Source organism: Microtus ochrogaster, unplaced genomic scaffold, assembly GCF_000317375.1.
Source record: "Microtus ochrogaster isolate Prairie Vole_2 unplaced genomic scaffold, MicOch1.0 UNK18, whole genome shotgun sequence".
Classification (NCBI taxonomy): Eukaryota; Metazoa; Chordata; class Mammalia; order Rodentia; family Cricetidae; genus Microtus; species Microtus ochrogaster.
In genome coordinates this window covers 3,109,137-3,124,694 of record NW_004949116.1, presented here as the reverse complement: position 1 = coordinate 3,124,694, position 15,558 = coordinate 3,109,137, and the positions used below count along the sequence as shown (strand labels likewise).

The 15,558-nt window shown below is 45.6% G+C and overlaps 1 protein-coding gene across 4 annotated transcripts in view; it reads right to left on the bottom strand.

Annotated features, from left to right (window-relative positions):
• Positions 1–15,558, bottom strand: part of Dpp6 (dipeptidyl peptidase like 6) — an 880,940-nt gene that overhangs the window by 302,118 nt on the left and 563,264 nt on the right. The window lies entirely within an intron of this gene.

Sequence of the window (15,558 nt, the reverse complement as noted above, 5' to 3'; positions counted from 1 at the left end):
ATACCTAAATGCTAAGGAAGTATTGGAAAAAAGATTAGACTTCAGTTAATCAAAGTTATCAGTATTCACGGACTGTGGTAAACGCAACATCAAAGGAGCCGGGTGCTGGCTTGAGGGAGCACTATCCTCTCTGTCACTTTCTGTCATATACATCTGTTCTAAACTTTAATCATTTACTTTAAAAGGGGGTCATGGGAGAGATTTATGCAAAAGCTTCTCAGGCGTGACAGGACCGTGGAGGGTGGTGGAGTGCCTTCCAGTCCCGGGGTCCCATGTCTGAGGGGTGGATGGGACCATGATGTTCAGCTTACAGTGTTGCCACCAGGACTTAGTGACAAGGACACATACCGACAGAGCCCCAGTTCTCTGAGGACTTCCTGAGACTGTTTTGAATGCCTTGTCTCTAAACTGTCGAGGCCCCTGCTTTTTCGAGCTGCAGCCTTTCACATGCTATCACTCAGACTGCACAGACCGACCTCTGTGCGCTGCAGCACACACCTGCAGATTAAAACTGCAGACTACGAGTAGCAAACCATCTTGTTTTAATGAGTCCCGCGACAGCATACGCAGGAAAGGGAAAAGCCTACCTTCCACTTCCTGTACTCCTTATGAGTCCCGCGACAGCATACGCAGGAAAGGGAAAAGCCTACCTTCCACTTCCTCTACTCCACTGCAGGAGTCCCGCGACAGCATACGCAGGAAAGGGAAAAGCCTACCTTCCACTTCCTCTACTCCACTGCAGGAGTCCCGCGACAGCATACACAGGAAGGGGAAAAGCCTACCTTCGCCTACCTTCCACTTCCTCTACTCCTCTGTCTTGGGAACTAAAATCCACCTGATTTCTTATTTTTAGGGAAGGTGGGCTATTTTGAGAGGGAACATTTAATTTGCATTCTGAGGACTATGGTCCTCACCTTTTGGGCTCTAATGAACTGTTGGAGAAAAAAGGAAACGTGAGATAAGTGTAATTTTTTTTCCTGAAGAATGAGGTCCCAGCTGTGCGTCCCCTGACTTAGCAGGAGCTTTTTCTGCTCTCGTGTCTCCACATCACACCTAACTACATTTCAGAAAATAATTACCAGAGCTCTCGGCTTTGGCAGGAGGCAGAGTTCCTGCTCAAATGATGCCATGTCACATCATTAGCATTATTATAAATGACAGGCAGCTAAATTTATACCCATGGCAACATTATATATTAATAAGTGAACTGATAGGTCAGTGACCAAGAAATTACATGCCCAGTTGACAAGCTGGATAGTATTTGTCTTCATGACTGCTTGCTCAACATATACAATACATGCGTCTTCAACAAGGCCACAGCTTTTAAAATGCTGGCCTTAACAGTACGCCAGCCAGACTAAAACGTTGTCCTTGTTAAGTGTACCTTTAGCCACTAGAGGGCACTGGTTCACAAAACGCTCAAGGCCTGAAAGGATGCTGAGAAAAAGAAGAAAACTGAACTTGCTGGAGTCATATTTATCAACTTAGTAAGCAGACAAAATTCAACTAAAATGATATTTTACTATGTATTCTTAATTGAAGAACACTGAGTTTAAAACTCGGTCTTCCACATGGGCACTGACACGTAACAGGGTGTCAGATCTCCTGGGACAGGAGCTCTAAATGGGTGTGAGCCAGGAGTAAAACCCAGGTCTTCTGGAAGAACAGTCAGTGCTCTTAACCACTGAGCCAGTGTGTGTGTGTTTACACAATATACCCCACCTGCAACTATCTGTACAAAAGGATTGAGAGATAAAGCGTAAGAATCAATGGGGGCCAAACTGCCCTCTAAATACCAAACCAGGAGACTAGATCCTATTTTGTAGACAGAATTCTGGGAAGATTAATTTTTAAAAATGTTTTATGTTCTTTGAGTGTAACACAAGATGAACACCAAATCTTCCAAATTCTTTAGCTGTGGTCAGGTGCACACTTTTTTTTTTATCTCAAAGTGATACTTGTTTTGTTTGTGTGTGTATATATATGCTCAGGTGTGTAAACATAGCACATGTGTCTGCACATATATGCATGTGTGTGCACAATGCATGTGTGTGCACAGATGCGTGTGTGTGCACATATGTGTGTGCACATATGTGTGTGTGCACATATGTGTGTGTGCACATATGCGTGTGTCTGCACATATGCGTGTGTCTGCACATATGCGTGTGTGTGCACATGTGTGTGCACATATGTGTGCGCGCACATATGTGTGTCTGCACATATGCGTGTGTCTGCACATATGTGTGTGTCTGCACATATGTGTGTGCGCACATATGTGTGTCTGCACAGATGCGTGTGTCTGCACAGATGCGTGTGTCTGCACAGATGCGTGTGTCTGCACAGATGCATGTGGAGGTGAGAGGTCAGTGTCAAGTATTCTTCTCTACCTTGTTTTGGGCCCTGGAGCTCACTAGCATGGCTAGACTGGCTGGGCAGCAAGTCCCCCATCTCTCCCCACTCCAGCACTGGGGGTGCAGATATCTGCAGACATGCCCAGCTTTCTATGTGGGTGCCAGGGTTCCCGACTCAGGTCTTTGTGCTTTTGCGGCAATGTCTTTGCCATTCAACCCTTCAAAAGTCATGTTAAGGACAACTCCTGTCAATTTCTCAGAGCACAGTTTTGAGTGGTAGTGGGCCCTGGGTCCCTTCAGACTCACTTGAGAGGTTTCTGGATGGTGTGGAGGTCCAGGTCTGTGCAGGCTCTTTGCTTCTTGAGATAATGATGCTTACACTTGAATGGAGGGTCCAGTTCCTAGGTGGGCGCACAGGAGCTTGAATTTTCTGCCAGGTCTGTGCTCACAATGTACAACTTCCTGGGCCTTCAGGGGACTACACCACTAAGACTGCCTCCAGGGAAGACTGCTAGAAATCACAGGACCCTCTACCATATGCCGATTCTTATTTAGCAAAAACCCTGGGCTCCCAGAGCCCCCTTTGGGTCAAGTTAGTCACGTTAAGTGAATCTTTATTACTTTTATGTTCGAAGCTTCTTCATCTTACTCTTCAAAAATTAATTTATTCCTTTTAGGCAGGAGATTTGCAGGCTCAAAGTCTGAGAAAAAAGGATTATAGTGAATGCTTTTCAGAGACCCATTTACCTCTATATTTCTACAGGAATAAATTAAGTTTGCTAATGTTTATTCCACAGAGAGGAAAAAATCCTTAACAGATCATGAGTATCTCATTAAAATTTAAGATAAATAATTGTGAGAATCTTCTGTTTGAAAATCTGAGACTATGCCTTTTTGTAAACTGTCCATTATGAGTATGTGTTCTGGCCTGGGCTTCGTGCGGTCAGGTCCCTACAGAGGGAGCATGCTTGCTTGCAGCAGGGATATTTCACATGCTCATTAACGTAGGCTGTAAGCACAGCTCTAGTGAAGCCTCGCTTTCCTGACCCCTTTCTCCGCCAGCTATACATACTGTTCCTGCATATGTCTCCCATGCCTATCTGATGCCCTGGTGTGTTAGAAGGAGCAGTAGCCCTGCCTACAGCATTCTCTCTGCCCAGAGGTAACCTTAGAGCACTTTCAGGGAAACCGAAATCTGTGGCGACATGCCCTTTCCCGTCTTGTATTAGCTGCCTCTCTCTCTGCTGTGGCCAAATACTTGACAAGACGTACCTTAAGCGAGGAAGGGTTCATTTTGGCTCACAGTTGGAAGAGTTAGAGCCCATCATGGTTGGGAAAGGCACAGAGGCAGGAACGTGAGGCAGCTGGCCCATATTGCATCCACAGTCAGGAAGCAGACAGCGGGCAGGAGGTGGAACTGCACAATCAAACCTCAAGGCTAGCTTGAAGGGGCTCGCTCCACCAGCAAGACCTCACCTCCTCAAGCTTCCTCTAAGTTCTAAAACATCTGGAGACCAAGTTCCAAATACAAAAGCCAGTGAGTGGGTAAGTTTCACATTCAAACCCCAGCACAGCTCTTATCCTGTCTGCCCTTAGCACCCAGAGAAAGAAGCAGGCAGGTTGCACCACTCGGAGGTCACCAGAGTCCTGTGGCTCAGAGGAGTCATCTTAAATAATAAGGACCTTCGAGATCTGATGCCCTCTCTCACGGCAAGAAGTCTTGCTTCTGCAAGTCTCTGGAATGTTCCAGCCTTAAACCCAACCAAGGTGCTGATCCGTTTCTGACAAGCTGCAAGTGTTTCAGCCTGTTTGCTTCTCATATTAGAAGTTATTCCCTCTTACTTAGCCACCAACCATTTTCCCTCGACAAAGTCACAGCTACTTTCAAACACCACTTTGATGCAAATGTCACCTCGGTGAGACTTTCTAGGCTCCCAGGGCTATAAGCTGCCCTTTCTTTGAACTCTGGCTTCACTGTCTGGGGATGCACTCCTGGTTCATTATGCTAACCCTGTGAGAGGAAGTTCTCCCCTGCCTGTAGAGCCCAAGAGAGGCCTCTGTCTTGTCATTTTTCACCATTATTCTTGGATGACTGTGAGCATGCATGCACGGAACTGACTGGCTTGGAGGAGGCAGGATAAAGAGAGAATGCCAGGCTTTGAATCCCTCTGCAGTTTGATTTTCACCCTTCCCCAGAAAGAGTCTTGTTAACAAGACATCGGCACAATCTACAAGGTGGCCATTTGTCCATATTCTTGGGACAGTTATTGTAAATAATCGGCCTAAGAGAACCTCTCTTTCAGATGCAATGGCCCTGAGTGCCAAGTCCCTTGTGTGATGTGTTACTATGTAAGTTTGTTGCTAACCCTGAGCTCCTAATGGTTATATGTCTTTTACTAACTTCACACGATCTCATCTTCTGTGTGGGTAACACAGCAGCCCTATCAGACAGCCCTCCAGAATTCTCATCTTCCAGAATTCTCTGAATAAGGATGGCAGTCCCACAAAGCAGATGTTATACAAAAGCCAGGAACAAAATCCCTGCTCACATCTATACACAGGGCTTAGGGATCACATCCTGGTCTACATGTGACTCCAAAACCAGAATTTAGACTCTACTCTTCAATTCTCAACAAAACAAAACAGAAACAAAACAAAACTAGGACATGGGAGTGTAGAGATGGATTGGCAGTTTAGTGGTTCAGAGTCTTCTTCCAGAGGACCCAGGTTCAGCTCCCAACACTAACATCAGCTAGCTCACAACTGATTGTAACTCTAGCTGCAGGGTATCCAACACACTCTTTGGGCCTTCACATGTACCTATACATACATGGTGCACAGGCATACATGCAGGTATTCACACACACACACACACACACACACACACACACACAGAGAGAGAGAGAGAGACAAAGACAAATCTAAAACTGCATTGCAGTGCATTGTATAGCTCAAGAAATCTAAGCAACCAGAACAAGCTGTACTCATTGGATTATACAAGAGAAATAGAGGAGACAGTTAAGAGGAATGAGGGGATGAGGGTGGATCTAGGAAGGATTAGGGGTGAATATGATCAAAATACATTATATGCACATATGAATTTCTTCAATAATAAAGGTATTATATTGAACAAAGAAGTCCGAATAACAAGCAATTCAACACAAACAAGCAACTTGAGGCACGTCTAGGAATGCCCTCCTGCTTTCCTGTAGTGGTTTCGTCTCTCTAGGAACTCAAGATGAGGACAGAGGCAATTCCATTTCAGGACAAAAGAAACCCAAATATTTCAGTCCTGTAGACTATGCACGTCAATGCAATAATGTACCATTAAGTCTCAATTGCTCACATCAACTTCAATAAAATTTCCTTAGCGTCTCTCTCAGGTTGCCCGCGCCTGGGGTCCCCAGGTAGCTGAAGCATTGGAAGTTGCAGGTCTTGACTTGGTGATTATGCAGTAAGCGGGCACTGAGGAGCAGGATCATGTCATCATCTGCACACCTGCAGTACCCTTCACACTTCACACCCAAAGCCATCCTGACATGCGAGCACTCAGGGATCCTGGGAAAACTGATGCAGTGTGATCTGGGAGGAGACCTAGTCTGTCACATGCACGGCTCCTGCCACAGGCAGGTGATGTCACTTCAGAAGAGTGCCAGTTTTGACTCAATGGTCCTGTATCAGCTCTGCACCACTTTTGTTGCTAATGGACTTAGAAAACACACACTATTTTCTGAGGTAAGCCCAGTTTAAGCGGCAGATGGGGGCCAATGAGTCTTAGTTAGGAAAATGGTTATAAAAGCTGAGTTTTTTTATATTCATTGCCGAGTTTGTCTTCAGAGCTAGGTGGGTTTCAATCCTTAAGTGTGACTTCATAGTTGATCTTCAGAAAATGTCCTTAGATGCAGAGGAAAAAGCTGAAAGAATAAGAGCTTCCTCTGAACCAAGGAATCATCTTCCTGGGCAGTGATGTGGGCTCCACATTATAATTTAAGAGGCAGACACACTTGAAGCCATGTCTTGTTTACAAATCAGCCAAAGCTCAAAGGCATTTCGAAGTTTCAGTTTGTTCATGTAAGGAACAGAGAGACCACCAGCCAGAAAGAACAGGCTTGGGCATGTCTAACTGCTGGTGTGATATTATCCACAGCTGGAAGCTGGGAGGGGAGAATAGGGTGAGCAAACTTGAGGCCAGGGAGCACAGCAGAGGTGAGGTGAGGAGTGGGAAGCCTCCTTTGACTATCTTAGGGCACCCAGGTCTTTAAATCCTCCGAAACTCATATAAAATCAATGTATAAGTCAGGTACATGCAATCCACCTGTCTCATCCGCCTCTTTAATTTTTAATTATTTTTTTTTCTTAAGGAGCGTTCCTTATGTGGTAGTTGTGGAATTTTTATACTTTGTGCAGGTTAGTTTTTAATGTCAACTTGACACAATCTATAAAGTCATCTGGGAGGAGGGAACTTAAGTGAGCAACTGCCCAGATTAGACCGGCCTGGAGCCATGTCTGTGAGGGACTGTTTCGCCTGATGGTTGATGTGGGAGGCTCAGGCCACTACAGGCAGCACCATCCCTAGGAAGGCAGGCCTGGCCTGTACAGGAGCACGAGCCAGAGAGGAACCAGCAAGCAGTGTTCCTCCATGATTCCTGCCTGGAGATCCTGCCACGACTTCCCTCAACTACAGAGCATGACCTGGGAGCATGAGATGAAATCAACCCTTCCCTCTCCTAGGGCAGAGTGTTTCACCACAGCAACAGAAAGGAAGCCAGGACATACTGCTCCCTTACATTTGCACTGACTTGGCAAACAATCCCCAGAAAAAAGCCAACTCCATGTGTTCATTCGTGTCACTAATGTGTCCTGGGCACTGTATGCCACCCTACAGAGACAGTCCTGACATGACTAAGCAAATGAAGATAAACCATTGCCTTTGAAACAAAACAGTTTAAAACATGCCTCATCTCATGTTGGGCCTACAAGGAACTGACCGTGTCTTATACGTCTTTGCCATTCTTATGACTCCACAAACCAGAGTCCCATGTCCCACACCCCGAGCAAACAAAAGGTGACTCAAGGATATGATTTTATCTGCTCGAGTTGTTTATGTAGCTAGACCAGTGGAGAACTCCATCACCCTTGGTTCCATGATGGAGTCCATGAAAATAGGTCAAAGAGGAGGTTATTAACCTGGAGGGGAAGACATGGGAAGATACAACCGTGCAATATTTTTTAACAAGCAAATGAGAAGAGGAGCTTGCTACTTCTGTTCAGAGTCCTCAATTCTGACCCTCTTTTTTGTGCGTTCCTCCGTGCCTAGAAGAATATTAAATCGCCATACTCAGAGGGGCTCATTTAAAATTCGAGTCGTTCCATTCAAATTAGATTCTCCTGGCCTCCTCCTTTCATTCTGTTGATCAGGTCCGTACAAGGGTGGGAATATGGTGCTGCTGTCAACCTTTTCCTCTCTAGGGCTTTGAGTCAAAGGAGCCAGGAGGGGAAGACTGAAGAAGGCTGGAAATCAAAGGGAACACACTCTCCCGAGAGTCAGAGGGAACTGAAACTTCTAGTGTTTACTACCTGGCATTTCCTTTTCAGTGCTGTCTCTGGATCTGGGTAATTAGGAAGAAAGGCTTTTAATAGCTTAAAGAAGGGCTCCAGGGGATGCTAACGTGGCCATTGTTCCTAATGTTCACTGGCCAGTGAAATGGCAGGCTCTAATTTTATTTTCAATCTACTTGGGTTTTCGTTTATCCTGACTTATTTTGAGATCTTAACCCAACATTAAATTTAAAAAAAAATTCTATTTTTATTTATGTGGTGTGTGTGTGTGTGTGTGTGTGTGTGTGTGTGTTTGTGTGTGTGTGTGTCCCACAGAGACTAGAAGAGGGTGTCAGGTCCCTGGAGCTGGAGTTATAGGTGGTTGTGAATGGTCTAAGTTGGGTGCTGGGAACTGAACTCAGGTCCTCTGGAAGAGCAGCAAGTACTTTTAACCACTGAGCCACTTCTTTGGTCCCCACTAAGTTTGTGTTTTAAACAGTATACTTTGGTTTAATGACATGCTACGACCATTTCTCCCAAGCTCTTGCCTTTGTGACTTCCCTGCAAAGACGGGCTGTGCCCTGGAACTCTGAGTGAGTGGCCTTTTCCTCCCCTAGGTTGCTTTTGTTAGGACATTTAATTACAGCAACAGGAAACAAAACAAAAACATATGCAGCTTCTTGCTCACTGACTCAGTCTTTTGATGAATTAATACTTAGCAAAACTTTATTATAGGCCAGGAAGTCTGGCCTACAAGTGAAATATAATTACTGTAATGTATTCAAGGCCCTGGAGAAGCTCACTATGAAGGTAAGAGATGGAAACAGCCACCTGACCATGAACATAGGTGCAGATAGAAGACCTCCCAGCCCCCAGGGGGTTATGCTCAATTACAACGAGATCAAGAGACTCTTATTAATTAAGAAGGTGATCCATATTTGGGAAGATGTCAATGATAATTAATTAGGTTCCAGCAGGTTGCCGTACTTAAGGACTGCATGGGATAATTTAATTGAGGCAATGAATGCTAACAGGAACGCTCATCATGTGAAGGATGACGGGCTCTCTGGTGTGCCTTCTGAGAACCACTGGAGAAAAGGTACCAGAGTACGTTGCATGCTCGGCCCAAATGGCTATGACCCTGGGACCCATCTGAGCTCTCACACTTTAACTTGGGTGAAATTAAAAGTCTGGGGGATGCTGGGGCAAAAACATCTTTGTTGTTATTAGGCTGGCTGCATTGGCATGGGGAAGGCCACCTGTCCTGGACTTAGAGATAACCATGAAGAATGACTACCATCCCTGTCTCCCATCTGTGGGTCCATCTGCTCATCTGCTCCAGTGAGGAGGAGAGTGAGGGCTATGGGACATGTTGAAGCCCTTAGAAAATTCCCTGAATAGTCTCTGTGTTCTTGAAACAAATGCTTAATGTCCTATTTTTTTTTTAAATCAGTCTTCATGCTGAGGAGGAAAATGCCCAGAAAGCTCATTTGAGATTCTCTTTCTCAAGGAAAAAAAATGTATGTACATATACAGATACACACCCAACCCACAAACATATATTTCCCTAGATCAAAAAGGCCTTTGTAATGCAAAAAAGAGATCTGTCAACCAGTAGGCATGGGCTGTAGCAGAGAAGTATTTAAATTTCCCAGAAAAGTAATGCTTGCCAAAGATAAAGAGTCAGAACTCATCCCTCTTTGATGACAGACTATTGGCTCATACTAGCCTCTGAGGACTGGAGTACCAGCATCATGAACTAGATAGTTCCAGCAGTGGGACATCATGTCATTGTTGAGGTGTGGCGGCAGACTGTGAGCATTTCAGAAAGCCAACAGGGGTGGTGTGTCCGAGAGCTCAGCTGGTCACTCCCTTAGATGTCCCCCTAGAAGGGAAGACACAGGTCTGGCCTTTGCAATGAACTCTAATGTGGAAAATCTCAAGAGGATTTCTCTGAGGTCAAGCCAGAGGAGTGAATGGGAATTCACAAAGAGAAATGTTGATTCAAAACATTTGCAGACAGAGACAGAAGCAAAAGCAGGAAGGGGGCGGTGGGGTGGTGGTCCACCGGGCGAGCAGGCAGAGGCCATGCTGCAGAGAGGAAGTGGCAGTGGGGTGGAGGAAGAAAAAAGGAAACCCAGGAAGGCACACTGAGGTCTCTCCAAAAGCCATCTGGATAAGTCTGAAAAGAGGGGCTCGTTTTTTGAGACAAGTTCTTTATTTTACTATTATTTAAAAATTTTTCATTTATTTTACATACTGATCACAGTTTCCCCTCCCCCCTCTCCTCCCATTCCCCTCCAGTTTTCCCCACCTCCCCTACACCCCTCCCCCATCGCTCAGGGTCTTTGAGACAGGCTCACATTCTGTAGCTCAGGCTAGCCTCGAACTGCCCTCCAGTCCTCTTGCATGTAGAGACTATAGTCACGGGCCCTCACACACACACACACACACACACACACACACACACACACACACACACACGGCACATTTAACTTCTTTGCATCATATTTTTCTAGCGTCTAAAGCATTGACTCTCAACCCTTCCAATGCTGCAACCCTTTAATACAGTTCCTCATATTGTGGTGACCTCCAACCATAAAATTATTTTGTTGCTACTTTGTAACTGTCATTTTCTACCGCTATGAATTGTAATGTATCTGACATGGAGGATTTCTGATATGCAACCCAGCCCCTGCCCATCTGCATTTAGTGAAGACGGAAATAGAATCAGAGAGACAGAAGTCAGGGAGATGTGTAATGGAGCAACTGTGGCTGTTTGTATTGCCCCTGACACCGAATGCTCCTGCCCTGTGCATTCTTCCTGTGGGAAGCATGGGCAATAGCCCCAGGAAGATTCAGAGAAGGGTGAGCAGATCGAGGTTTTATCTCAGATGAAGTGTGGGGGCTTCCACATCAGAGGAGGGGGTAGAACAGCACTGATGGGCAGGCTTTGACGGAGCATAGGTGTGTTCAGATGTGACTGCCTCTGCCACCAGAGGAATAACTGGGCTCCTGAGGCTGGAATAGAGGAAAGGTGCGGTCTCGAGGACCACAATAGAAGAGAAAGGCAGTCAACTGTTGTCTGCACAAACACGCATTACAATCACATAGTGCGTACAACTCAGACCTGCCGTACAGCACAGGGGTGTGCTTCAGTGTTCACATGACCCCTCGTATCAGGCCCATCTGCTCACTGGATACAAGTTATATCTGCATATCTGTATATCTGTGAGAGAAGATCTAGACTGGGTTCATTGAGGCAGGAAGTCCTGCTTTAACTGTGGGTGGTCCGATTCCATGGGCTGGTGTCCTGGACTGAATAAAAGGAGAAATGGAGCCGAGCACCAATGTGGTGGCCAGTTTTTTTGTTAAATTGACAAAAGCTGGGGTCATACTGGAAGAAGAATCCTCAACTGAGAAAATGCCTCCACTAGAGTGGCCTGTAGGATATTTTCATGATTAATGAGTGATGTGGGAGGTGACATCGCTGGGTAGGTGGCCCTGGGTTGTATAAAGAAGTAGGCTGAACAAGCCCTAGTAGCAAGCCAGTAAGCTACATTCCTCCACGTTGCTGCTTTAGTTCCTGCCTCTAGGATCCTGTGTAAGTTCCTGTCCTGACCTCCCTTAGTGATGGACGGGTGTGGAAGTCTAAGAGAAATAAACCCTTTCCTCTTCAAGCTGCTTTTTTTAAAAAAAATATTTATTTATTATGTATACAATATTCTGTTTGTACGTCTGCAGGCCAGAAGAGGGCACCAGACTTCATTACAGATGTTTGTGAGCCACCATGTGGTTGATGGGAATTGAACGCAGGACCTTTACGAAGAGCAGGCAATGCTCTTAACCACACTTAACCACTTAACCACTGAGCCATTTCTCCAGCCCCTCAAGCTGCTTTTGGCCACAGCATTTGAAACAGCAGTAGAAACCTATGATGACCGGCACACATCTCTCTGTTTCCTGGCGGCACATGTGATGGGATCACGGCCATATTATCTCGCCCTCACATGATCCCAATTATGGTGGACTATCCCTTGAACTATGAGTCCAAGTCAATTCCTCTTTCCTTGAGTTGCCTTGGTCAGGGATTTTGGAACAGACAGAGACAGTGAGAAACAGATTTGCTCTGTTTACCCATCCTTCTTGGGTACTTTCTGTGGTGAATGTGCCCATAGGCCAGGGTGCTGCCATCAGGGATACCCAGGGTATGTCTTCTCTTCCCCTCTGGTTCTCATTGAAAACTGTGGTCTCCCAAAAGTAGTGGAAAAACACAAACCATTTTAAGCGTGAATTCCCCTCTTACTGAACCCCTCAAGCTTTATTTAAAAAAAAAAAACAAACTACATCCATCTGGTTTTTCAGAACAACACGGAGAGGCTAAAACACATTTGGAAATGAAATTGCTTTGAGCCCAGAGCACCAAGGCCAATTTTATCTCCTCAAACATACACTTTTCCAGTAGCAGCCAGCCAGCTGATCCTTTCCTCCATTCAAAGGAGGCAATTTTCTCCAATTTTCCAGTCTCTCCAGCTCTGTGTCTCTGCCAACAAGTGGAAGGATTCAAGAAAATGAGGTGACCAGAAGGAAGTCTGCACCGGGCATGGCTGTCTTTTACTACAGGGGCAGTTGGAGTCCAGCCTGGGCAGTATGAAACTCTGTCTTGAACAATAAAGAATTGAAAAATGTCAAGATGGTAGGCGGACTCCATGTAGAAACCCACTACCCTCATTTTGGAATTAGCACCAATCCCAGCTGGGCATAGAAAGGGACTATTTGTCTAAGAAGCAGCTTGTGGGGGTGGTACAGGAGACTCAAGTGGATGAGTTTCCCAGCAGTCCACATTAGGGAGTTGTATGTGTGTGGGGGACACAGTTTTTTTGGGAGGTATGTGTGTGTTTATGGTTTCAGAGGGAATCAGGACCCCCGATTTGGAGATGTGTCTTAAGGTTAAATCTGTAAGGTCTTCGGGGCATATGAGACATCAGAGGAGGGCTCTAGTCTGGGGATGTGCATTTAGGAGAGGCCAAAACACTGATAGCAAGAGAGGAAAGATCTAAGAAATGACCTTGAGGAATTGGCATTCCCTAACTTGGAGGTCCTCTGTGACCTTGACAAGAGGAAGTTCAGGAGCCTGGGGTAGACGCCTAATCAGAGTGGGCACTGAGGCAAGGGAAGCAGAGTGTGAATAAGATTGTGGTAGACAGCTGTCCCAGGTTGTATAGGACAGGGAGACCTGTAGAGACAGTGGTGACATGGACAAGATGAAGGTCAAGATGTGAGTGTGGAATGGGAGCAGAAATGAGGATGTATTTATTTCAAGATCAGCATATTCTCATGCACAAAAATGTTCAGGGGTGAAAGAAGAGGTTCCCTACAATTATTCCTCAAGCCAGTGAAAGCCCACCCATGATCTCTTTAGAGGCCGTGTAGAGAGGGGTAGGTCACTGGTGGCTACAAGAGGGGGTGAACACAGGCAGGGTGAGGCTGCTGCAACCTCTCCCAAGTCATTTCAGATGAAGATGATGGATGGAGGGGTGAGAAGAGAGGGGAAGGTTTGAGGCTGCCTATTACTTCAGGCAGAATAGAACGGGGCTGATTCAGTCTGGAGAGAAGTGGTAGCCACAATGTTGTCCCATGTCACAGAACCCTGGGACAGCACAGAAAAGATCCCTGTGGTAGCTTCTATAGGAATGGCCCCATAGGCTTATATATTGGAATGCTTAGCCATCAGAGAGTGGTACTATTTGAAAAGGATTAGGAGGTGTGGCTTTGTTGGAGGAAGTGTGTCATGGCAATCAGCTTTGAGGTTCATGCCTCTGACAGGGGTCAAGATGTACCTCTCAGATACTTCTCCAGCACCTGCCTGCAGGCCACCATGCTCCTTGCTATGATGATGATGGACTAAAGTCTGAAACTAAACAAGGCCCCAATTAAAGGCTTTCTTTTCCAAGAGTTGTTGTGGTCATGGTGTTTCTTTACAGCAATAAAACAGTGACTAAGGCTGTCCCTAAAGGTTGAAAGGATGAGCAGTTACTGTAACAAATATGAGGAGTTACTTAATGCAGCAGGTGTGTGGAAGGACGCAGCTGCTACCAGTCTCTCCCCTGCAGGCAGGAGGGACCTCCCAGGAAGCAGAGACCTTGTCAGCTCTGCTAGTTTCTGCTCTTCTGTTGTAACAAAAGCACAAGGAAGTTCTTCAAGTTTCAGGGTTCTAGAAGATTTCAAGCTTTCAGAGAAGGTAGGCTTAAGAAACAATAAAGTAAATAAAAATTGCTATTGTAATTAACTCACAAATCGCCGGGCGATGGTGGCACACGCCTTTAATCCCAGCACTCGGGAGGCAGAGGCAGGCGGATCTCTGTGAGTTTGAGACCAGCCTGGTCTACAGAGCTAGTTCCAGGACAGGCTCCAAAGCCACAGAGAAACCCTGTCTCGAAAAACAAAAAACAAAAAAACAAAAAAATTAACTCACAAATCAAAGCATAACCCAGCTGGTATAATGATACACAAACACCGCCTCAGTGAACTTCTGTCAGCATGGTCATTCTGAGAACATGGAGCTTTGCTTAGGGTTTATAACCTTACTATTAATTACCTTTTAATCACTTATGCAATATTATATTACCAACAAGACTATTAATTTATTTAAAAAGAACCAAGTAAAGTCTACAGTCTTAAGAATTTCACCTAGCAAAGTTTCCTTATAAAAACAGAGCCTTCCTTCTAGACCATGAGCTCCAATATTAAACCTAAGCCACATGTTAATACCAGCGATTGATGTGAAAAAAAATCTAAATTACTTTCTCAGTAGAGAAAGTCTCCATTTCCTTCCAGCGCTCAGTAGACGGTAGTAGCTCTGTGCTATTCACTGCCCAGACAGGGGTTAAAAGCAGAAAAAGTAGCTGGTGCGGGCACAAGAGAAACGAGCTTGTTTCTGCCTCCGTTTGGATGTGTTTTACTTTCTCATCTCTGGGTATTGTCTCTCAGCTTGCATTTGGTTCTGCTGATCACAGTTTAGCACAGGTTGATGCTTTAGACTTACATTTCCCAGAGGTCTGTTCTCTTATATAACAAACCCTAGCCATCTATTTAAGACTGCTCACAGTTTCCAAAATGCCTTCCCACGGAGAGGGAGAAAGCGGGAATCCATCTCTCTGCATCTATTGAGTTAGGATCAATGTTCCTCTCCAGAATGCATCCTTGGGCTCCCAGTGAGACTGTGCTGCATTCTCAAGATCTGACCTTGAGCACTGCTTGAGTGCTCAGACCTATCCAAACACTGAGTCAAAACACAAATGTGTGCATGTGTTCATTGATGCATGCACATGTGTGAGGGTGCTTGCAGCCACACACACACACACACATACACAGTGGGGGTGGGATGGGGAGGATGCTAAGGCACTTTCAACACTCCCAAGGCAGCAGGAGACCTCTGCTCTCCCATCCCCCTGTGCTGGGTCCCCACGTACTATATCCACAGACACCCCCAACACCCCACTTGTCATTTCTCTGAAGACTTTACAAAACACATACTTTGAAACACCCATATCCTGATTTGCTCAGGGAAGGAGCTAACCTTGGGGTCAAAAACGAATACCACAATCATAGTACAGATAAGAGAGAAACCACTGCCCAGAGGAAGAGCTAGAAGGTGGGAGTACTGCTA